We start from the raw sequence: 26021 nt of genomic DNA on the forward strand, positions 1-26021 counted from the left end.
GTTGTATATACCAAATATATTTATAGCTGATTAAATATACTAGTGATGATCCAATTTTTACTTAGTTGGTATATCACTGCAATATTTGTTTTGTTTCTTGCACTTCTTTTTATATTTAATACTCCTCTTAAAATGGTAAGTTTGCCCTGTTTTGATCTGAAACAGACTTCTATGGAATGAACTTGCCAGTGTGAACTCTCAGTGCTGGAAGCATAAAGGAACTCTGACCTTTCCTTAATAGTTGGATATCAACCTAGATAGCATCAATAAACATCTTGTTTACGCAGGTAAAATTATTCCTTGTTAAGGACCAAGTCCCCAAATGAGCTCATTAGTGCCTTTGTCAAGTAACAATGCTAAAATAATTGAAAAGTGAAATGTGTTTAGCACATTAAACTTCACAGATTATGTGATCAAATGTCTGAGTATTTAGAAAGTAATGGCTTGGAAATTCATTTGCACAGCACATGTCTTTCAAAAACTTGATGTGTGAATTGAAGTATAAAATGGGAAAATGCTTCATAAGCTTTAATGGGAGGTCTACATCATCTCCATCAGTAAGGCTGCCTACTTCCACCACACACCACCGGCCATCTCTACACCTGCCTCAGCTTATTTGCTGCTGAGACATTCATCAATGCCTTTGTCACCTCCAGTTGACTACTTTAACAATTTAATGCTCATCTGGCTGGCCGCCCAAAACTTTGCTCATCCAAAACTTTGTTGCTGATATCCTAATTCATACCAAATCCCATTTACCCATCACTCAATGCCTATGGACTTACTTTGGCTCTCGTCTTATCCCTACTTCTATATATCTATCCTGACATATTTGGACAGCCTTTCCCATCCATATCACTGACTTCCATCTCTCTGTCATAACCTAAGCTGCCAAGATACAAAACTCTGAACTCTATTCCTCTCCACCTTTTTACCACTCCTTTCTTCTTTCAGGCACTCCTTTTAAAGAACCTACCCCTTTGATTAGTCTTTCAGTCACCTGTTCTAATCTCTCCACCTCATGTGGCTCACTGGCAAAATTTTTGACACAGGTCTTGTGAAATGCCTATGGAATAGATGGCATAGCTAGGAGATCTGTTGCTTGAGTTAAATCCTAACTTCCGGAGATGTCTGTGTGTAGCTTGTACATTTTCCTATTGACTTCATGGGTTTCCTCCGAATGTTCCAGTTTCCTCCCACATCACAAAGTTGTGTGAGTTGATAGTGGTAATTTATAGTGAACAATTAACCTAAGTGAATGGGTGAATGGTAGAACCTGGGGGAGTAGCAGCAGTTGATGAGACTGTGGAGAGAATGAAGTGATTTTAATGTAGAATTAGTGTAAATGGGTGCTTGAAAGGTTGAAGTGTCTGTTTCCCTGTTGTATGATTTTTTTTTGTATAAAGTACTAATTAAACAATTGGATAATGCAGACACAAGAGACTGCAGATGCTAGAATCTGGAGCAACAAACAATCTGCTGGAGGAACTCAGTGGGTCGAGCAACAGCTGTGGGGGTAGAGGAATTGTCGACATTGAGTTGAAACCCTGAATCACGCCTGATGCAGGGTTTCGACCCAAAAGGTCGACAATTCCTCTCCCCCCACAAATGCTGCTGACCCGCTGAGTTCCTCCAGCAGATTGTTTGTTGAATTGGGTAATGCACATTTGATTAAGGTAGAAACCTGGGATATTATGGCCAAATTTCTTTGAAAGTAAAATGGGATCAAGTGTAAATGGATCACAAGAAATTCTGCAGATGCTGGAATCTGGAGCAATACACAAAAAGTGCTGGAGGAACTCAGCAGGTCAGGCAGCATCTATGGAGGGAAATAAACAGTCAATGTTTCGGGCTGAGACCCTTCATCAGGACTGGACAGGAAGACGGCGGAAGCCAGAATAAGTAGGTGGGGGGGGGGCAATGGGTACTTGATGGTTGGCATGGACATGGTGGGCTGAAAGGCCTATTTCCATGCTGTATGACTCTAGGACTCTAAAGGCACTACAGAAATGCAAGACGTTGTCCTCTCCAGAGTTGGACTGCCAGTGACATCCCGGAAATTGAAATAAATCTCTGTGATATGACATCACTATTACCAATCTGAGAAATAGAATGAAAAGTTATTTCTAGTTACTTGTAGCTTTATTTCTTTTCCTGTTGTGGACTGGATGTACTTAAAACTTTGGCTTTTGTATTTTCAGAATATCTGGATGACAGCCCATAACAGGGCAGTCCAATGACAGAAAAAGAATGAAAAGGAAATTCAGGCAGTTTAATATTTTAATGCCATGCCTTTGTTTTAAAAGGGCTGTAGACTGCTAGGAGAAATTTAAGATTAAGTGAGATTAACTGTTCTAAAAACTTTTGAGTTCTCAGATATTTCATGCTCTGTGGTTTATGAGCAAAATTGAATGATGCAGCTCTGCATTAATGAATGGTAATCTGGCTACTAATAAGGTTGGTGGAGCTCTGAGGAATGTATAATAACAGTGATTATTATGTGACTGTATAGTGTATTTAGGATCAGCTGCTAAAGGGTGACTGGTTTTAAGATTGCTACCTCTTCAACTACAGAGTTGTGAGATTGACGGCTTTGTGTGTAGAGGCTTGCCAAGCGAGAGTGGAGGGGCCCTTGGAATAAAGAATCATATTGTGCTTCAGCTTCTGAATTTATGAGTCTGTTCAGTTCCTCACCCATAAGGTTGCTCAAAGTACCCAAACACAACAGACAGGTACTGAAAAAGGAAATGGTAAACTATCTGACAATTTACAGGTTGACAGGTTAGACTTTAGCAGAAGTATTCATCCTAGCCTGTCTGTCCAGTATTCTAGAAGGATCTCACCTTAAAGGGATATCTTTCAATATGCAGCTTAAATTCAGCTATGACAGAAGCAGGACCTAAAAGCAGCAACCTGCCTACTTTCACAATAAAGGGCAGGCACATTTTCTAGTCTTGTTACCAAACCTCTTCTGAACAACTTAAGATCAGTTTGGTTAGATCAGTGTATTCTTTAGGTTGGAAGACCACAACTGTAATCCGCCTGACACCCAAGAAATTAAAAGTGAATCAGAAAGTACTAACCAGGTTAGTTACAGCGTATTATCCTAAAAGTTCATCATCACTGGAGTTAAGCATTCCATAATTTTGAAGTCCTGGGAAGCCCACGTTATGTAGTCAATAACCAAGGGTGAATGAAGCAGCTCAGAAAGGATGTCCTGATAAGTCCCCCACCTCCTTCCACTGGTCTTGGGCTTCCGTAATAGAACCAGCATTTATAGCCACCCCTAAATGCCTTTGAACTGAGTGGTTTCCTAAACCATTTCAGAGGGCAGTTACATAATCATTTATCTATGGGTCTGGAGTCATACCAAGAGCAGCAGATTTCCATCCCTCATAGATATTAGTAAATCAGCTGTTTTTTTCCCAACAATCCAGAATTTTCCTGGTCACCATTCTGATACAAAAATTTTATTCCAGATTATTTAACTGAATTTTATTAACTAGGCTTTAAAAACATGTCTCCAGATCATTAATTCCTGGATTGTTAGTCCCTATCTCAAATAAATCAGAGAAATTAATATTTGTGATACTGTACAATAACTGTTCTATTAAATGCATAATCACTGTGCTTTTCAGTAATTTCATTTTGATGTTAATGGTGCAAAAGTTCCCATATTGTCTGTGCAGTGCCTTATTCTGATGAGTCATTGTTGTTGATTTCATATGTTCTTTAAGTCACTCAGTGCCATATTATGAGAACTGTAGATAAAGACGTACACATTGTATGCTTGAATTGCAGACAATCCAAAGTTCCTTCAATGGCATGCAGGATTTATAAAACAAAATTGTTCAAATTTCTTCACACCTGTTTTCATTGTTTGAAAGATAGTGCCTGGAGAGTAGTTCCAGGATTTGTATTTGTAAGAACAAAAATGAACTGTTAGGAATAGCAAGTAACTATAGGGAAAACAGAGCATGAAAATGGAAATAGAACTTACCACTGTTACAAATATCAGGATTTTGATGTTTTCTGATAATTTGATTTGGTATTATTGACTAGTATCTGAAGAAAGAAGTCAACACTTGAATGCACTATATTAAGATCATGTTTTCTGCTTTGAAAATTTCAAATGATATCTTGTTCGTGGCTTGTCTGATATGTCATTCAAGCCAAGCTAAACTGATTTGATTTAAGTAACTGATAAAACTAATCGAGCTCTTTGGAAGTTATCTGATTTTTTTTTGCAGCTTTCTCCTGGTTCAGTTACTGCAGCAACCTGCAAGTTAAGCTATCAGCCAGCTCTGGATCCTCTTTAATTACCTTGGAGAAATTGTATCTAAGAGTCCTCTCTCAGCTGTATATGGCTTGAAAAACCTTCATACAATATCTTCTTTTATATAAACTGGGAATATCCTGCATGCCAGTCATTGGCACAGAGGCATAAATAATCATTCCCTGTCACAGGTCTTACACATTTCATCATCTTAATTTTAAAAAAATTAATTGAAATATTGTTCCATTTACATTAAAGGGAGAAAAATTCATCTTTGATCAGGAGTGCCGTGTGTACAGATATTTGTTGTCAGTCGTACTCACCTCTGAGCATTTGATTTCATTATGGAATTGATGTATCGAGATGACTACACCAATTGACAATAGACTTGAATGTACTTGGTGCCGGCAACCAAAAAGCAAGTCTATACCTACACTCATCGATCCCATCTCCAACATTTGCACCAAATTGCATAAGGAAATCTGCATTAGTTTCCTCAACAAAACTCAAAATTTGCCTGGAAATTCATCCCTGGTTAGTATGTGCTGCACTGTAAATTAGTATTTGTACTTTGCTTCTAAATACAATCCTTTGATTTCAATAAAATGAATTTGGGAGGGAGAGTACATTGCTTTGATTCATACTAAATTATGTGCTTAATGCTATCAATCAAAGATAAATCTTTGCCAAAATCCTGGCAAATTTTTCAATCGATTGAATGCTAAAACTTATAAATTTTACAGAGACTTAAGAGTTAACATTTTCCTGTTAAACTGGATTTGCTACCTGGGCTGTTATAGGAAAGTGATCCTAAATTTCACTTTGAACTTGCTCCTGTGAAAATTATATCAAATTTCATGACTCACACCATATTGAATTCTCCTGTTTACTGAAATCATTTTTTGTCTTTTGATATTTCCTTATGAGATATTGTTGCTTTTAAACTTACTCATTGTTGCTTATGTGCACATATTAAATGCATTCAATTATCCAAGTATGGCGTTTAGCAACAGAGCAGCTTACCAGATACAAAATACAATCTGTGGCAATTGTTAAGAGCAAAGAAAAAGAGAGCCATCCTACAAGCAGTTACACTAATGTGCTACTCTGCATGTAACTGCTACAGCAGATTATACATTATTGCCTGAGCAAGTGACTTCTGGAATGTCACAGTACTCCCATCATCCCAGTACTGCCTTGTTATCCCACTTAACAGTCATCTCATTGCCAAGTTTTCCAAAGGAAATAAAAGCTTCTTTCAACATGGAATTAATCTTGCAAATTTTAAAAGCTGTCACATGTGCACACACAATTGGATGGTGATCAGAAGCAGAGCACAATCCAACTTTCCCCTCCCAATTTAGGGCCACAACATTTCAATAATAACATCCCTGCTACTTCCCAGCTGAAGTCTACTAACTCAGAAGTCAGACATAAGCTCTTCCAAAATACAAAGATTCCTATTAAATACCTATTAGAAAGGGAAGGAATGAATGAAAGAAAAACTTGATCTTTCTAACTTGTTCTAATCTAACCCAAGACAACAGGCAACAAATTCCACAATTAATACTGATTTGTGCAGGCAATTCTATATAGATTGAAACTGTTTGCAGATTAACATAAATCTTGTATTTCCACTAATAGACCATCATTCTCCATCGTAGACTGCATCTAAAAGTAAATTTGCTTCCATGGCGCAGGAGTGCTGTGGTTCAACATTTATTTTTAAAAAGTCCTCCATGAATCATGATGACAACATCTTTAGTGAGCACAACATCCAATTGTTAATTTCAAAGCTGCTGTACGCCACAATGATTAAATTCAAATCCAACTCAAACTGCAGAGCTGCTATCGAATGCACCATTGTACTGTGAATGTGTGCAACTATCTCTGGAGGTGCGTGGATGGTATTCATTTATGTCAGAGTCTCTGGAGACAGCAGAGGCAAAGCAGCAATATGATTGTCAGCTTTTTCTCAGGATTTCCAGCCATGCAGTGTGTTATATGGACCTAGTTTGGTAAAAAGTTACATGAACTGGAATCATAAAACAGTGACATAAGCCTTATCAAGTCAGACTGCATATCACTCAAGGCCAAGGCCATCATAGAGCTTCTTTGTCTTGTGGCTATATTATAATAAAGATGCATTCAAATATCCTCAGTTTTTAATTCTCCTATACAACAGTGTAATTGTAACAGACAGTAATTTGATACCTTTCAGTCAGTACTTTGCGGTAATGTTGGAAGCAATTGAATTTGGGTTGGATCAATAATTGTGAACAGAATTTGATCAGACCAGTAAATGGATTATTTGGAAAGTGTAATGCTGACTAAACTGCTTGCACAGAAAAGGCAGGAGAGCACCATGTACATTTCCATCTAATTCAGTCTATTCAGATTAGTAACAGAGATAAATCCTGTGAAATCCTCAGTGGGAACCACATTCAGAGAAGGTGCAATGACTGTAAGAGTAAATAATTCCACAGCTATTGACAGTGAGCAAGTATGACAGTAGCTTGTACTGAGTGGTGTATGTACAAGATTAAACCATTGACAACATGGAGAAGAAGCTATGCTGGAGAGAGCCAAGATAAAGATCTAACCTCAAGGCCAAACTCATTCTGGCAGTACAAACACTTCATCTGCTCCATTTGATAGAAACAAGCAGCATAATTTGCCAGTCATTTCCTCAAGTAACTTTGACCCTCATGCAATGCTGCAAGGCAAGCTGAAACTGAATCTATTGCCATAACCTGTCAAGTGACTGTTTGTTAGGCATATCAAACAGTGTAACTGATTGCTGCTGGTCACCACAAGCTGCCAGTATCTTCCAATACATTCCCAGCACAGCAATTCACACCCATACTGAGGCAAACAGCACTTGCCAGTGCTCCCAATTAAATGGACAAATTACTCCCAGGTGGGAACCAAGGATTGATTGAAGGCAATGAAATGTTGCCGGAGGGGACATTGTTAGCTACAGTTCTATCATGTCACTATTATGCATGCAGGCTTTTTATGTGAAGGTGCTGTCAACTCAATTTTAATTTATGATTTTAAAGTCTGATGTTTCTTTAAAATGTGTCTGAAAATTTTCATTACAGGTGTCATGTATTCAGGATTGTATTGAAATGTGTCAAGCTTTGCCAAGTGATGATGCCTTGTGTCATATTATTCGGACGTACATTATTCCCACAGATTGTTCAGTAATTCACAGAGGGAGTAGAATTATTTAGCTTGACATATGGTTTGCTGTAAAATGAATTGTGTTTAGTTGCTCATCAAATTTTCCAGGCTTCTAAAATAAATATATATTATAGTCTTAGTAGTTTCAATTGAAAGTGCAAGCTCACTAAAACAAATTGTGTTTTCAGATATCGGTTGTATTCTGCAACATATTTTATGACTATTTATTTCTCTGACTGTGACATTAATATTTCTTTATGGGTTCACAGAATCAAATCTCACATAGTGAAATATTTCTGAGAAATAAAGGAATGCAAAAGTAACACAGACCTTCTAGCAGAGATGCTTAAACACTCCAGGATCATATATACGTTGTTTTAGAGCTAAGATTTGGGGGCTAGAAACTAGATCAGTTGGAGCTGGTTTTCATGCACAAATCTCTTGAAAATCATTTTAGCCTTGAACAGATCCTCCTAGCGATCATTTCCGAGTCAAATTTCTGAGTCATGGGGAAATTGGACTGGGGGCTTCCTGGCAATGATTCATACTAGCGGGTCTGATGTCTGTCATCAGCACATATATAATGACATTTCTAGTCGCACAAGATCTATTTCCGTTCATTAAGGTGCAGCCTAATACCTTTGCTGAACGATCATTGTACCATTAGTACAACACACAGCTTTGTTTATATTTGTTATTTAAAAGGGACACTCTTTTGAACTTGGGAGACATGACTGGGCAGCCTCAAAACTCACTGTTAGCTGCTTAAACTGCTGTGTATGTTAAAATTAATGAGGACTGCTTTCTTCAATATTTACCTGCTGGCATACTCAGTGGGCACGTCAGTGGTGACACAACTGGCAGCACTGGAATTAACAATCGTTCCAGTTAAAGCTTGGAAGTACTGTAGCAATGCCAATAACTGTCATATTATATCTGTATAATGAAGGGTGTGATTTCCTTCATACACATATCAACAGTGCTAGTGAGTTAATAATTGTTTACAAGAACAAAAATCAAATTGTAGAAACCAAAACTCACAAGTGTTGGGTCTGAACTTTCACAGAGGTTTCACAATTTTATATTCAAGTTTTGATTCCCTAGTGCTATCTCAGAGTGTTCCCTGTGTGGCCTCAGTCTGACTACTGGAACACTGTTCCCTTTCCCTTTAAGACTGAATAGTTGTTGCTCTCAAGGAGCTCTTTCCCTTGAAGGGCTGGTTTCGGGATTAATTAAAGGAACAGTTGGGAATGGTTGGCTGTGTATCCACACACTGCCTTAGGGGTCATACTGGGAGATAACCCTTGTAAGGATGGATATCAGTACCTCACACTTACACATCAAACAAGCTGTCAGGGGACTGGGTAGAATATATCGCAAGAATTTGATGGAGCCCAGGCCAGTCCACCCTTCAGACCCAAAGCTGAGCCAGCTGACAGAATTCAAATCACGGGTGCCTGGAATAAAACAGGAACTGCCGGAAACACTCAGCAGGCCAGGCAGCTTTGGCAGAGAGAGAAACAGAGTTAATATTTCAGATGACGTTTTCACTCTTCTTCCAAAGTGAACAGGACTCTGCTCAGGGGGTGGGGGGGGAGGGCAGGCAGGGGAATAAGTAAGAAGGGGGCACATCGCTGCTCCTGCAGGAGAAGCCAGTACTCTGGACCATCTTACCATCTTTCTGTTCGTAGAGGAGAGCAATCTGTTGAAGGGCAGCATGTCTCTGCTCATGGAAAACATCAAGGAGCTGATGTGCAGCAGCCCTTTGCCGCTCTAGAATAACGAGTTGTTCCTGCTGGCAATCTGTTCATGAATGGCAGCTTGCTGCTCAATGACAACATTAAGCTGCTCCCTCATAGTATGTTGCTGCTCCTGAAGAGCCCCAAGCTGGCCCCGTGGCAGAGACCAGAACACCAGCTGGATCATGGTGAGAAGGCAACAGGAGAGCAGGATTTTGTGGGGCCTTCATCTGTGCCTCCCCAGCAGCCACCACCTGCACCAGTTAGTGCTGTGTGACAGGATTGTTACGGAGATTGTTCCAGTCGCCTCATTATAGGAAGGACGTGGAAGCTTTAGAGAGGGTGCAGAGATTTACCAGGATGTTGCCTGGATTGGAGATCATGTCTTATGAGGATACGTTGAGTAAGCTAGGGCTTTTCTCTTTGGCGAGGAGGAGGAAGAGAGGCGACTTGATTGAGATGTACAAGATGATAAGAGGCACAGATTGAGTGGACAGTCAGAGACTTTTCCCCAGGCGACAATGGCTAACACAAGGGGACATAATTTTAAGGTGATTGGAGGAAGGTATAAGGGGGATGTCAGGGGTAAGTTTTGTTTTACACAGAGAGTGGTGGGTGCATGGAACGCACTGCCCGCAGAGGTTATGGGGGCAGATACATTAGGGACGTTTAAGGAGGCTCTTACATAGACACATGAATGATAGAGAAATGGGGAACTACAGTATGTGGTAGGGAAGGGTTAGATGGACCTTAGAGCAGGATAAAATGTTGGCGTAACATCGTGGGACGAAGGGCCTGTACTGTGCTGTAGTGTTCTATGTTCTATGAGACCTTGCAAGTAAGTATACATGATCTCTAGAACAAAGGCCACAGTCTCCTGGCTCAACACAACCTACTGTTAGAGCTTGGAATAGGACTCTCATACTTCTGGTGATCTCCTCCATTTGGTGAGGCAGAGCTGACAGCTCACTGACCACATTGCTGTACATCTTAGTCAAGAAAGCATCTCCATCATGGCCCTTATCTCAGCCTTCTGGGGCAGTAAGAATGAATGGGCCCCACCTTCTGTCAAGCCCGCACACCAGATTCCTTACAGCTGATGCCTGACTGCAGTCTGCTGCTGCCTCTTGTATGCCCTGGGACACCCAGTCTCCAACCTAGTCTTTTCATTGATCTTGGTGCCAGTCTGAAAAGGTGCCATGGGACATCCAGTGAAAAGGTGCACATGCGCTCATCAATCTTCTCCTTCTCTACTCCCATCAGGGTGTCCTCCTGACCACCCACTCCTTTTGGTTCCATTGCTCCTCCTGTTCCTGTCCTCATATTTTGATGAGAGGGAAACAGGCTTGAAACATGGTAATCAAAATGAAATGTGGTCTGTCAGCATATGACAAATTGCGGATTGCATTTGTTTTGAGGAGATTTGGGACTCAGTTACCCAGTGTCCATTAGGCTGATGACCATCTCCTCTATTGGAGACAGGTGCTAAAATTGCTAGGGCAGTCCTTATATATGGGTGGCCTCCCTTGTAATTCTTGGTGCCTTTGTCTAACTGGAAGTGATGGAGGACATCTTTTTCATGATTTGACCTCGCTGTAGATAGTGAAGGGGAATAGAATATCAATAGTGGAGAGGAGAAGGTGGGTTAATAGTTTTTAAAGTTTGTGTGTGTGTGTGTGTGTGTGTGTGTGTGTGTGTGTGTGTGTGTGTGTGTGTGTGTCTGTGTGTGTGAGAGAGAGAGAGGGAGGGGGGGAGAGGAGAGAGAGAGAGAAAGAGAGGGGAGAGGAGAGAGAGAGGGGGAGAGGAGAGAGAGAGGGAGGAGAGGGGGGAGAGGAGAGGGGGGAGAGGAGAGGGGGGAGAGGAGAGAGAGAGAGGGGGGAGAGGAGAGAGAGAGGGAGGAGAGGAGAGGGGGGAGAGGAGAGAGGGGGAGAGGAGAGAGAGAGAGGGGAGAGGAGAGAGAGAGAGGGGGGAGAGGAGAGAGAGAGGGGGAGAGGAGAGAGAGAGGGGGAGGGGGAGGAGAGAGGGGGAGAGGAGAGGGGGAGAGAGAGAGAGGGGGAGAGGAAGAGAGAGAGGGGGAGAGGAGAGAGGGGGGAGGGGGGAGGAGAGATGGGGAGAGGGAGAGAGGGGGAGAGGAGAGGGGAGAGGAGAGAGAGGGGGAGAGAGAGGGGGAGAGGAGAGGGGGGAGATGGAAGGGGGAGGGAGAGGGGGGGAGGAGAGAGAGAGGGAGGAGAGAGAGAGGGGGAGAGGAGAGAGAGAGGAGAGAGAGAGAGGGGGAGAGAGAGAGAAAGAGGGGAGAGGAGAAAGAGGGGAGAGAGAGAAGAGAAGGGGAGAGGAGAGGGGGAGAGGGGGGAGAGGAGAGAGAGAGGGGGAGAGGAGAGACAGAGGGGGGAGAGGAGAGAGAGGGGGGAGAGGAGAGAGAGGGGGGAGAGGAGAGAGAGAGAGGGGGAGATGAGAGATAGCGGTGAGGAGAGAGGGGGAGGAGAGAGGGTGGGGGAGGAGAGAGAGGGAGGAGAGAGAGAGGGGGAGAGAGAGAGAGGGGGAGAGGAGAGAGTGAGAGGGGGAGAAGAGAGAGAAGGGGGAGAGGAGAGACAGAGGGGGGAGATGAGAGGGGGAAGGAGAGAGGGGGAGGAGAGAGGGTGGGGGAGGAGAGAGAGGGAGGAGAGAGAGAGGGGGAGAGAGAGAGAGAGGGGGAGAGGAGAGGGGGGAGAGGAGAGAGTGAGAGGGGGAGAGGAGAGAGAGAGGAGAGAGGGGAGAGAGAGAGAGAGGAGAGAGAGAGAGGGGAGAGAGAGAGAAAGAGGGGAGAGAGAGAGAGAGAGGGGGGGAGAGAGAGAAGAGAAGATAGAGAGAGAAAGAGAGAGAGAACAGTATTGAAATTGGTGCAGGTTTCACCTTGACGCATCAAATTAAGTCATGATGTTTCTTCATCATTGCTCCATGGTTCAGGCATCCTTACTCCTGAAGGAGACTACTTGAACCACCCCTTGCCAGATCCTTGCCTCACTTCCCTGGCAGGTCTCTTTGACACCCAGTCCTGCTCCACCTCAACTGCTATGTGCATTGGATATCCCTCGGTGAGTTACATGCAAGGGATAGCTCTTCAATATCTCATTCATCTTTCTTCTTCTTCCCTGACGCCTCACATCTCCCTGACAGCCATATTGTGTGTTGCTATTGCCTGGTTGCTAATAGGGAGTGTATCTTTCAGGACTAGGAGTGTTCTGTGATTGCTGGGCAGCATCGTCCCAGCAGCTGCATTCAGTTGAGTGTGGTCAACTCAGAAAAGCATCAGATCCCTTTTTAGCAGCACATCCCTTCATTCTAGGTGCAAACCTAACCCAGCACCATTTCAAATATCTTTTGGGTCAAATTTGTCATTTTTGAGCATGGGACTGATGATTCGTTATTAATACAAAACACAACAGTTTAGCATACTGTAAAGGGGCAAAGGACAATTTCTAGGCATTGAGTTTTCCCTTTCACTCTATTTGGAAAAAAATTGTAGTCAGAGATCTTTTCTGCAATTTAAATTAGAAACATGACATAGTTTTCGTTTGGTCTCTCTATTGTTCAATATTCACAAAGTTAATGGATCATGAATTTGCAATGTTTCAGCAACGACAGGTCTGTGTGCTTTCCTTCCCATCCCCTCTTAAAATTCACTTAAGCAAGTCCCTTATAAATCTCTATGTTTCTCCACCTGAGGGGCAAACCACCAATTGCTACAGACAGATCCAAGTATATGCACTTTGCTGCTAGGATTTTGAAATGGCAGTGGGTTGTAAGGGTGTCACGCTCCCAAGAAATTTATGCCAGTGATGGCACTTTCACAGTTCAGTAAATGGCCAATGTCAGCAGTCCTGTTGCCTTAAAAAATAAGCATTTTAAAGTGCAAATTTTAAATAGTTAGAGATGGACACATTGTTGAATAGTTAAGCTCAAATAGTTAAAATGATCCTACCTCTGGCAATAGAGTATAAGACTCCCTTCTCACTATTACAGAAGGTCAGAAACACAGAATAGGGGAAGCATCTGGACTGATTCAAAAATTAGCTGAATCAGCAGAAGCAGAGTGGATAGGGAGTTGATTCAGAATGGAAGAGGTGATTATATGGTTCCTTGGGGATTATGTCTAGGGCCATTATTGTACATAAATGTTCTGGAAATGATTTGGGGACAGAAATAAAATAGTTAAAGTTTGCCAAGGTTGGAAAACTGCAGGTTATAGAGAACAAACAAATGAAATACAGAAAGATCTAAATCAATGGGGTGATTTGATTGGGGATTGGGAGATGTTGTTTAATATGGAAAATGAAATGTAAAACTGGGGAAGGGAAATGAACAACAGTAATGTGGGTTGACCATAGGAACCGACGTAGGAAATTGATCCAGAGGTTTTGGTGAGAAACTCTTTGCAACCATCCAGTGTGCAACTGATGAAGGCAAAAAGAAATTTTCCAATGTATAAATAAAGGAATAGTTCCATATGTAATACTAAGCTCCCATAAGGTATTACCTTATCCTCACCTGCTATGGTCTCCACATTTCTGGTCACCATAATTTAGATGGATGTCTTAAGTCTAGAGAGATGGTGATGTCTACAGTGGGGGGGGGGGGGGGGTGGGTTTAGGTTTGAAATCACTGTCATGGATAACCAAATGGTAGATGGGTGAAATTTGTAACCTGAACTACAGGGAGAAATAAAGGAAGATGGGAATATCATATGAGAGAAGGGAAGAGCTCGTCAACATTTTCAAATTTTAGGGGTATGCAGAATAACCAAGTTGGAATAAATTGGTTGACTTAATTATAATTCAAAAAGGAAGAAAGGATAATGAAGAGATTATAATTTAAAATCATTGCTAAAATAAATCGGCTTTGCATTTAATTGAATGCAGTGACTGAGTATAACAAGATAGTCTGTACTTTCAAATCAGCAAAAATCGATTGCGATGATCTTTTCTATTTCACATCTTAAATAGTTGCTGTCAATAGCCATAACATATCTTAAGGACATGTTATCTAATGTATTTGTGCACATTTTAACTTACACATTTTTTTCTCTCTTTAATTTCCTTCAGTTTAACATTTCACTTTACAAAACTGCTATCATAAATTTATCCATTCCAGCCCCATCATCAACACAACATACACACTAACACAATATTTGTAAGTGTCCTTTTCCATTCCTTGTTGCAACTCGATATGGCCCCTTTGTAACATTGTCCAAAAAATGTTTCATAAACCATGGTGAGTAATAATGAAAAAACTCTCATGTCTCAAAGGGAAATGAGAGCTTTTCAGATATTGAGCATGATGTTGGCTGTTTTCTTGTCACCTTTATTGCCCTGGCTTCTTCTACAACCATCATCCAATGAAAACAAGACACTTTTAACACCAATGGAGTTAAAATTAGATAAACAGAATTGCTTGCTGAAGCAGTAATATGATAGGGACAATTATTAGGAAAAAATTGTTACTAGAGTTCTGCTTCAATCATATCAAAAGAAATTCTGACATTGCTGCAAGAGAAGTCAACAGTTTTGTTGTGCAGTTTGTGGTGCCAATCTTTAAAAATACCTTTTCTGATGAGCTGTACTGGCATTCCAGAAGGAAATCACCTCGGCACATGATGCAGATGATAATTACAGATGAAGAACAAGATTTGTCCCATATTTGTTCATTCATTCAGAACCCCACCACATACCTAAAATTTGCCTCTATCATCCTTCCCCACCCCCCCCCCCCCCATTCAGGCCACCATCTAATGATCACTGTTCCTTGTTTTTTTAAATCCACAGATTTTGCTTCTTTCCCTTTATACAAACTTCTATTCCAAGTTTCGATTCCTTTGAGTAAAAGACTTCTAAACATCAATTCGAAAGTTTTGTGGTTTCAGTCCATGTTTCCTTAATGCAATTGGCAGTAACACTTTGGATTTGTCTTTTCCAAATATTTTCTGTCAGGCATAAAGCTAAATCTCTGAAATCACCCTCTCACATTCAAAAGTCTGTCTCCCCAGTCCTTTCCCACATTTTAATCACAACACCTGGGATTACCCTTGTCATCCTGTTTTGCCTCCAGCACTTATGAAATATTTATGGATTGTTATGGGCGATACACTCCTGCAGAGTAAGATAATCAGAAGATTTTCCAGAAAATGAATCCACTGAATTAAGTGCATGATATATTCCTTATAAACAAGCCAGAAAATCAGGGGCATCACTGAGGATACTTTGAATCTTTGATATGTATGCTCAGATATGCAAAGACAACTTAATCTGTTTTGGAGTCTCACTAAAAGCTCCTGATGTTGTTCATTATGTGATTGTTGATTTGAATGTCAAAATTTTATCCATTCTCACACACACACATAGATATCCAAATATTCCCTAACAACAGCTGTGCATCCATTCAGCTGAATATGTGCTTGCAAGTCCCTCAATTAACATTTCATAATTTCTTATATTAACTCTCATTATTTCATTTTATTAAAATGCTGGTTAAGTGTCAAGATCAGAAATTACTAACATCTTAAAATGAGCAAAGCTGTTTCTAGGATGTACATTGAACAAGGTTAGATGTGACAATCACCAGTATGTGTTAAATCTTACAATGTTGCACTTGGTGAACATAAAAATGTGGATCTTTCCTAATCATAATGCATTAGGTACTGTATTGCTCCATCCAATAGTATTTGATGGGTTGTTTTACAATCTTTGAAGTATTAATTCAAATTGGTGTTGACACTAGAAACTAACAGCTCACATTGACCACTTCTTGGTGCTGCAGATACCCTGAGGGAATTTAAATGACAGATCTAATTATCTGTGATAAACTAATTAAATTATGCTGATAAGATTTTGGTTAGTGCCCAAGGTATAGCATTTATCAAGGGACATGCCCTGTTTTAGTGCAATACACATGCACTAAGATCCACTCAGTCAATCAGTATCTTGTCAACATCATGATTAGAACCTTTATTTATCTTTCTATTTTTTCACAGCTCTCTTCATTGATGTAATTTACAACTTTTTGAATGCAGCAAATAATTTTAGGAACACTGCAACAGAATCTGAAGCAAGCCAACAACAACTTGCACTTATATAGAGAGAGTAACATTGTAAAATGTCCCAAGGAATTTCAGAGAAACAAGCTGAAACCAGTTTTGGCACTCAGCTACATAAGGAGACATTTATAGAAATTATCAAAAACATGGTCAGAAAGGTAGGTTTCAAACCAGGCTTTCAAATTCCTAAGTTGTTGAAGGTTTCAAAATCCACAAATGAAGGAGGAATTAATGGCTCAGTAATGAGCTGCTCATGTTTACACCTGACCAATATAGTAATTTCAAACTTCTTGTGGATCCATTGGCGTCACCTTCCTGCAAAATACCAGACCCAATTCTTGATGGCGAGGCTCTGTGCAGTGGTGGACCTTCTGAGTAAGGTTGCAGTGGGTGGCAGGTGACATAATAAGCCCTGTCCACAGAATAGGTAAGGAAGTTCTATGATGGCTATCTGATCCATACTCCTGACTTAGACAGCTGTCAAATCCTTCAAAAACATTGAGTGTTTCTGAATGTCTGACAATCACAAATATTGAAAATCTATGGATGAAGTAAAACAACTTAAAAATTGTCAGTTTTTTAAAAAATCTAAAATGCTTAGAAACAATTAAAGACATTTAATTAAATTCAGTTAATTCAAACTGCCTAATGCTTAACTTTAAATGAATGGACAACCTGTTCCTACCTGGTGTATATTCATCAGGCGAATTCTCCAGCATAAATTCTGGGAATTACTGTGACTTCTTACCTGTTGTACTCCATGAGGAGTCTAACATCGGAATGCAGTTGGGGAAAGGCTGCAAAGTAAGGCCAGAAAACTTGGGACTTTTGCATTTGCATATGCCTTCATGGAAATCCCAAACTTGGAGGCATTTGCATAGGGAATTGCCATCAGTTCCCTGCAAAATCGAGACCATTGTGATACTTGAGGTATTATTTTTCTCTTTCAGGACTTGTACATACAATCAAGGTGATTGTTGGATGCCCTTGCACAGAGACTTTACAAAACAATTTGGGAAATGAAGGAAATTAAAATGGAAAAGAAAGTTATATAAATCAAATTATAGATGGGTTCATTTTTTAATACTAACAAAACAGACACTAACTTTTCAAAAAAAAGTCCACATATTATTTCCCTGAAAAAGTCACCCACCACTGTTGATATTCTTTACAATCAACAGTTAAATATGGATTTATAATTGTGCAAAGAAATAAGTGTTTTGGTATAGTCTCTGCATGGGAAGATTGTTTCTTGAATCAACAGGTCACTGGTCAACAGTAACAGTGCTGATTCAGGTAGATAGCTGGCTGCTGGCGTTTCAAATGTCGACATTCCTCACATTGTGGAGAGCAGCCAGAAAGGCAACCAGCTATGACAATTCTGCCATGGTTCATTTCAGGGAGGTGAAGAAAAAATTCTGTTGACTGGAGCTTTTTTTGAAGGGCCTGAAGTGTCTATAATTTGTAGTATTTTTCCCAGGAATACTTAGTCTGTAAGAAAAGCAGGTTTAACATAGCTCAAGGTGTTGTACCAATTCTCTACAGAGCTGATGAAAAGCTGAGCCCAAGTGATCCTCTATACCTTCAGAAATCTTCTATTGTACATTAATGAGCCAAAGATGTTCAGCAATTCTCATTGGCATCTCAGTGCTCCAAACAGGTATCACTATAAATGTATGGATTGGGTTGACTTTTCAGTTAATTCCTGCCTGCATACATCACATTATTTGGAGACTACAATAATACTGATATGTTATACTACAGAACCAGAAACATCACCTTGATATAAAATGTCTTTGCTAGAGGAAATCTGATATTTTATCTCCGAATATCATTAACTGGTTACTGGTGTACTTCTCACCCAGAGTAAGTGGAAAACAACCACGTAGTGGTTGATGGACTCTGGAAAATTGAATATTCTGAGGCTACCTTTTGGCATTGGGCAAATATGGGAGGTTCAAAAGATTTATGGTAGAAAGAAGGGGGTAGAATGATGGAGGGTTGAGGGTTAGCCCATATCAGGGGAGGCCTCAGGGTTCCTTGCAAGTCAAAAGGAACATCTGTGTTCCTCTTGGTACTACCAGGGAAAGGACCATTCCTGCCTTCACTTGGCATGCAAGTTGCGATAGTTTACTGCTCAGGCTAGAGTTACAATTGCAGTTGGAAATAGATTGGATGAGCTTCTCATCTGCATGTTTAAAGGTCCATGCCAATTCTTTGCTTCCAAATATTGTCCTTTGTGTGCAGTTGTATCACATGCAAGGAATTCAAACCATTTTATGCACTATGTGCCCCAGAAAGTCCCAATGAAAATTGATCTTTCATGTCCATTAAATCAGACAAGTGCATAAAAACTCATTGTATTTTCAACTTATGTAGTTATATAATGAAATAATATGTTTAAAAAATCCTAAATCCCTATATATTTTTTATTTAACTTACTGAAATATGATTTCAATTTCAGAGTAACATTGGCGATGTAAATATTTCCAGACTTTGGTATCAGAAAGAACAGGAAATAGTTTATATCTCAGACATAACTTTGGTCTGATGGTAATTGAAGTAGATCAGTGAGATTTATCTGCTAGTGACATCAGGATGCAGCTTTGTGAACGGTAACCTAATTTTCTACCCGACAGCCATGATCAAACTATGTTATTGGCAGACATGCAGTTAAAAACCTCTCCCCAACACCAGCAATGGTACTAACATGATGGATATGGATTGAGATGCTAAACATTAAGAAAATTCCTATTCTGAGATGCAAGGGGCCCTTTTACTGAAATAGCAATCTGCAATTTGACTGCTTCATAACAAAATAAACCAAAAAACAGAACAAAAAAAGGTAGAAATCAAATGCATGATATCAGCAGAAGGTCCAATTACACACAAAAAAATGCACAACACATGTCTTGAGCCTCATAACTTATGTCTGTGTCTAATTTTTGCATTGCTACTGTCCCTGCCATGTATCGTCTGTGTGACAAATGCTCCATATAAAGCAATGTTAGTTGTAGCTCATTTTCAGTAAATCATGCAGTCATCTTTCCCGTGTGGTATTGTAAGAAGGAAACAAATTAAAGACTCTGGCCACTGTGGTCGGTGCTCCAGTCCTCTCCTACTTGGCCTTCCTCCAAATAAATGAGGCACTGCTATCCATGTCCTAACTTGGGTGACACCATGTGCCCAGCATTCCAGTACTTACTGAAAAGTACTGGGTCCCAACTAAGTCATATCATGATTTAAAATTCACATGCTTGCTTTCATAGCCCTCTACTGTCTTGCTCTTGCCTACCTCTAATGTCCTCTAGGCTCCTTCCATGATATGTGTGCTGAACCAATTCTGGCTTCTTTCTCCATTATTGCGTTCCTAGCTATCTTTTATGCCACTATGTCTTCAGCGGCCAAAGCCTCAAGTCTGTAATTCTCTTCCTTAACCTGTCCACCTCATAATCTCTCTTCCTTTCCTTAAAATACTCCCAAAGACTTACGTCTTTGAATACTGATATGTTACACTACAGAACCAGAAACATTATCCTGCTGTAAAATGTCTTTGCTAGAGGAAATTTGATATTTTATATTTCCTCTAGAATCTGCCCTAATATCCCTTCAGTGGCTTTAAGTGATCTAATGAAAGGTCTTTGACCTGAAACATTAACTCTGCTTCTCTTTCCGCAGATGCTGCCTGACCTACTGAGTGTTTCCAGCATATTCTGTTTTTACATTGTTTAATAGAGTCATACAGCACAGAAAGGGGCCCTTTAGATGACTTTGTCCATGCCGACAATAAAGAACCCATCCATATTAATCCCATTTAACAGCACTTCGCCTTAGGATTTTTTCCTGTACTATATATATTGTACAAATGGAAGTTGTTGTTGTCCATACATGAAAATAGGCTGGCTATTCTTTGTTATGTCTGGAATAAACTGTACAGATTTACAAACTTTTTTTTTCATCGTACTGTTTCCCCCTTCACATTCCACACCATTGTGCTCATTTAGAAGTTCCGCAAGTACCGCGCCACTGACATCTCCACAGATGTCAGAAAAATGACTTCTTGTTCGGCTTACCAGGAGATGGCTTCAAGCTGCAGGAAGGGAGTTAACGGCCAGTTTCCCCTCCTTCACATGATCAATGTGGCCAAGGCCAGTAAATGCTTTTTTTCCTTCTTTTGTGAATGCAATATTGTCACTGACTATATTGACAGGACAGAAGTAATATATTCCAATTTAACACAAACACAGAGTTAATGGTGTGGCTTCACTTCCTTCAAGATGTGCAGTTTAACTTTAGCCTTCACAGAGAAAGCCTGACAACTTTGCAGGATCCCTTTGTGCATCCTGTTTTGAATTAGAATCTCTTAACACTTCAAGGCAATATCACTGGAAGGATGCAGTGTTTGTTCAATGTAGGTAATTAAGGCCACAAACATTAACCTCAAAAAGAATTTATAAATAAATTAAAAGCAGTAACATAATTGGGGACACTATAATCTCCCACTCAAAAGCTTTGAACTGACAGCTGTTTCATCTTTAAGAAAAGGGTGGGCTGTAATTGTGTAACTTAAGTTAGAAGCTTTGCTAAAATCTGACAGTACTGCACTTTGACTTGTATTTAATCTAACCAGTATTATTCCTGGTGCTTCATCTATGTTGTGAATAAAGCTGCAGCTTCTATTTATTTAGGAATTTGGAATTTCTGTCCTGTGTTATATTTGTCATGTAAATGGAAATTGTTGTGCAGCCAGTCTGTTTTTGTTGTATTCACAATGACAACTTCCAGCATATATACCATAGGGCAAAATTCCTAAATAAATGGAAGCAGCAGTTTTATTCGCAGCATAGATCAAGCACCAGAAATAATATTGGATAGACTGAATACAAGTCACAGTGAAGTATTGTCACATTTTAGCAAAGTTTCTAACTTAAGCTACACAATTATAACCAACCCTGTTTTTGAAGACGAAACACTTATTTAGGAAACTAAAAGTATTCAACATTGAAAGTTTGGTGCAAACAAAGTCCAATTAATGTTTTGCTTTGATATAAACAGGCCAATAGCTCTTCAGTCCAGAGCACTTGTACTGAATAAACTGCAAGGTGATATGTGAGGCAATAGTGGAAAAAAGGGTGACAGGTCAGAAACAAAAGCCATTTTGTGATATGCCACTTTCATCATTGAGAGAGGAATGAATCTTTGGAATTCGCTACCCAAGGTGGCCATGGAGGCTTAGTCACTGAATATGTTAAGGACAGAGACAGGATAGATTTTTGGATATCAAGGAAGTAAAGGAATCTGTAGTTAACAACTGAAATTTGCTCTGAGGTAAAATATTAATCGTGATCTTGTTGAATAGCAGAGCATTAAGAGGGTCTGAATGCCCAACTCCTAGTTCTGTTTCTTGTTGTCCAATAAATTATGATTAAATGATACCACAATTTGCAATTTTATTATCTTAATTTACAGTCTTTTGTTTTAATAAAAAACAGCAAAATTTGTACAGAATTTGTTGTCGGTGAATTGTTACTAGAGTATGCCGTTAATTTTTGCAACCCAAGATTATAGAAGGGATGATAGTAGCACATCACCATCCTCTCAAGAGCAATCAAGGAAAGACAAAATATGCTGGCCTTGCCAGTAACACTTCTATTCCGTAAGTAATTTTAAAAATATATGGGATTTGATATATTCGATGCAAAGTACTTAATGCAAGAGATATATATGCCACAAAAAAAACAAATGAAAGCTTCTTTACCATTTGAAAAACTGACAGTGTATAAATCATTAAAGAATATTAACTGAGGAATTCCTTGTGGATGTGAAATGAAACGTGAACTTTCTTTGCACAACCCCTATGATAACTGCTGCTGCACTTTAACAAAACAGAAAAGTCAACCTTTTGTTCCTTCCAAATACATGTTAAAATAAGCAACATGGCACTTGCTCCAAAGTCAAACGAAACTATTACACCATCAGCACCTTCCACCCCACCCCTCCCTATTCTGGCACCCATTCTGCCCCCCACCACATTATAAGTTACAGAGTTTTGCAGCTACTGGACCTTCCTCAAACCCAGAGAAGGTTCAATGACTTAATACATGGAAGGCTGCTGTAAATCAAACTCATGGCATGTACAAACTTTCAGGTTCAATCTGAAATGTAACATTTTTTAAAATAGTTTTGTAATTTATACACCCTTTGAAAAATTGAACCTGACCACTTGGCCAAATATGTGTTCACTGGAAATTTTATGCTCACATTTCAGAAACAGTTGGGAAAATCTCATCTACGAATACTGAAGCAACAAACTTTACTGCTTGCCTCTCATACCTCTTACAGAAAGTTCAGCTCAACCAAATGCAAAACACCAGTCACAAACAAGGTCCATAAAGGAACTAATAGTCAATTTCATCCATTTATATTCTGTAAAATGAGTCAGCACATAACCTTGATCAGTATTTGAGAGGTTCTTTAAATCTTTGAGTTAAGAATCTCTGAAACCAGGAACATTTGGTGTTTCTGAGATTCCAATCTCAAAAGCATATATCTTTTTCAGAAATGTCTTTATTAGTCACGTACATCGAAACATGCAGTGAAATGCATCTTGTGTGTAGAGTGTTCTGGGGGCAGCCCGCAAGTGTTGCCACACTTCTGGCGCCAACATAGCATACCTACAACTTCCTAACCTGTACGTCTTTGGAATGTGGGAGGAAATCAGAGCACCCAGAGGAAACCCATGCAGATACATGGGGAGTAACATACAAACTCCTTACAGACAGTGGCCGGAATTGAACCCAGGTGCTGGCGCTGTAAACGTTACGCTAACCGCTACACTACTATGAAAAAGTGCAGAAGGAAACCTGTTTTTTTTCTACAGAATTTTTTTTTCCAAAAACTAAAATGATGATGAGAAAAGAAACAAAGCTTTGAAAACTATTACCTTTTTATGCATTTGGATAACCAATATAAATGTCATTTTGTCCCAAAACCAAAGCACATTTTTCACTGGCACAACGCTGACAAAAATTTGATTTTAAAACCCCATCTTCGACTTTGTCTCCAGTTTTGCAGCAGTTGAAGATCATGCAAGAGGCTACAGTGAAATAAGTAATAAGAATGGCTGCTTAAATAAAAAGAAAATAACAAGGTTCAATGTGGCACATAACTGTAATGATTTATATTTTGTTTCTTGTAATGTGCAAAGTTAGTCTTTGATTACAGCTCGATACTTTTCAGAAATTTCTAACCAGCACAGAGCAGATTTCCTTAATTGAATTAGGCAGTAATTAAGATTGTCCCTGAGTTTCCATTGTTAATGTTACCCAACTTCTGTTGATGCTGGCACTTCAGGTCCATGATCCTCTATAGCTATTGGCAGCTGCATGTACTTTTTTCAATTCCAATCAAAGCTATTTCTCAATAGGGTCATTATGTCCAGTGCAGAACACTCAAATCACAAGGAATACTTCTGATTGCCTTACACAGTAAAGGTCTTTACCTTAAGCATAATTGTCCGGGATGGAACACATCATATTGTATATCTGATGTTACTTATTGGCCTGAAATATGCAAATGTAATGTGGTAAAACTGTCAGTGTCTGGTGGCATTAATCAACCTCTGGCATCCTGTATACACAGTTAACTGTGGAAATCCAGAAGCTGCTCTCAGTTGTATCCTGCTCCTGCAGTGCTCTGTCTTTGTTGAGGTAGCCAACACAATCGCTGATGTAACATTTTTCAATGTGACAATTTTTAAAAAAAACACATTCTTGCTCCTAGAAAGACTTGCATTTATATAATAAAAAGGCTTTTCCAAGCACTTTACAACCAATTCAGTACAATTGTATTTTAAATCTAATCACAATTGAAAATGTTGTGCATTGTTGAATAAAGTGAAACTGTTTGAACAACAAAAATATTACTGCAGAACATTACTGAGCCTAAAAACTAGTCTGAAACATGTAAAGTCTAATTCTCTCGATGTTCCATAGATTGTGAAATAATATTTTTTCAATCTTAAATGTTTATGATAATTCAGATGCTATCCTGATCCAAGTGAATATCTCAATCTTTATTTTGCTGATAGGAAAATGTTCTTTCTTTAAATAGAATTTGTCAGTTGGCTTGCTGTCCATCTGTACTCTCCAATCTGATTGGCTTCTCAGTTTGATGACCACACTATGGTTGGATACCACAGATCCCATACAGATACATTGGGAATGGAGAAATCCATTCACTGAGCTCATTGAATTTGAGGACAATTCCTCCCCTCACCCCAAGGTTAATGGGAACTGTCACCCCTTATCACTGACTGGAAAATCTGAGCTATTTTGCCCTCATGAAAATGAACCTTATAGTGATTGCTTGCAGTTACTGCAGTCACTCTCATCTTTACTTGTATCGAGTCACAGAGCACTGCAGCACAGATACAGGCCCTTCAACCCAATGAGCCCATGGTGACCAGGTGCTCATCCAGCTAGTCCCAAGCTTGGCCCATATCCCTCTAAACCCCACCCCTGCATGTACCTTTTCAAGTACTTCTTAAATGATAATATTGTACCTGCTTCAACCATTTCCTCTGGCAGCTCGTTCCAATATACTCACCACTCTCTATGTGAAAAAGTTGCCCCTCAGGTCCCTTTTAAATCTTTCCCCTCTCACCCTAAATCTATGTACCCTAGTTTTGGACTCCCCGAACCTGGTGAAAAGACTGTTATGCCCCTCATGATTTAATAAACCTCAAAAAGATCACCCCTTATTCCCCTATGCTCCAAGGAATAAAGGCCTAGCCTGTCCAACCTCTCCCTATAACTCAGGACCTCTAGTCCTGGCAACATCCTTGTAAATCTTCTCTGCATTCTTTCCAGTTTAACCATATCTTTCCTGTAACAGGGTGACCAAAACTGTGCGCAGTACTCCAAGTGCAGCCTCACTAACGACTTATACAACTGCAACATAATGTCCCAACTCCTATACTCAGTGCCCCATCTGATGAAGGCCAGCATGCTAAACACCTTCTTCACCACCTTGTCTACCTGTGATGCCACTTTTAATGAACCATGCAGTTGTACTCCTAGTCCCCCTGTTCCATTACACTCCCTAGAGCCCTACCATTAGTGCAAGTCCTATGCTGGTTTGACTTTCCAAAATGCATCACCTCACACTTATCTGTATTGAAATCCATTTGCCACTCTTCTCTAACTGATCGAAATCCCCCTGTAATCTATGATAACCTTCTTCACTATCAACACCACCTTCTAATTTCGTGTCAACTGCAAACCTACTGAGCAAGCCTCGTGCATTCGCATCCAAATCATTTATATAAATAACGAATAACAAGGGTCCCAACACCAACTCCTGCAGCACACCACTGGTCACCGGCCTCCATTCCGAGAAACAACCTTCAACCACCACCCTCTGCTTCCTACCTTCAAGCCAATTTTGAATCCACTTTTCTAGCTCTCCCCGGATTCCATGTGACCTGACTTTTTAGACCAGTCTACCATGCGGGACCTTATCGAAGGCCTTGCTAAAGTCCAAATAGACAACATTCACTGCCCTACCCTGACCTTCCTTTTTGGTTACCTCTTCAAAAAACCTCTAAAAGGTTCTTCAAGCACGACTTTACATGCACAAAGCCATGCTGACTCTGCCCTATCAGACAAATAGAAGGCAACAGTTGGTTTGTATCTCTCTGATCATGTGTGAACTAGTTATATCTGTGGAACAATCATAACTCATATCTTGAACA

General features: G+C 39.9%; 1 protein-coding gene across 1 annotated transcript in view; it reads right to left on the bottom strand.

Moving 5' to 3' along the window:
• Window positions 1-26021, bottom strand: part of ntn1a (netrin 1a) — a 159271-nt gene that overhangs the window by 83026 nt on the left and 50224 nt on the right. The window lies entirely within an intron of this gene.

The sequence above is a fragment of the Pristis pectinata genome, chromosome 18 (assembly GCF_009764475.1).
Source record: "Pristis pectinata isolate sPriPec2 chromosome 18, sPriPec2.1.pri, whole genome shotgun sequence".
NCBI classification, from domain to species: domain Eukaryota; kingdom Metazoa; phylum Chordata; class Chondrichthyes; order Rhinopristiformes; family Pristidae; genus Pristis; species Pristis pectinata.